This window comes from Theobroma umbraticum, unplaced genomic scaffold (genome assembly GCF_002168275.2).
Source record: "Theobroma umbraticum cultivar Fairchild unplaced genomic scaffold, ASM216827v3 scaffold_2.0, whole genome shotgun sequence".
NCBI classification, from domain to species: domain Eukaryota; kingdom Viridiplantae; phylum Streptophyta; class Magnoliopsida; order Malvales; family Malvaceae; genus Theobroma; species Theobroma umbraticum.
In genome coordinates this window covers 1,664,371-1,664,655 of record NW_018397277.1, presented here as the reverse complement: position 1 = coordinate 1,664,655, position 285 = coordinate 1,664,371, and positions in this window count along the sequence as shown.

Genomic DNA, 285 nt, shown 5'->3' with positions numbered 1-285 from the left:
TTATATAAACTTATAATATATATAATTAAAGAGATATTATGAATTAGAATAGTTTTGGAATCTAACTATTTTTTTAATTCCATGTAATTAAGGATAAACTCATATAGTTAATTAAATTAATTCATGAAACTATGATTATTATTAACTTGTAAGGTCTTTTAATATATATACTTTATATATTGTGTTAATTTATAAGAAATATAATTACTATTATGTATATGCTTTTAGTATATATACTTTTAATATAAACATATTTACTTTCTATTTGGTGTTAATGTTACAAAA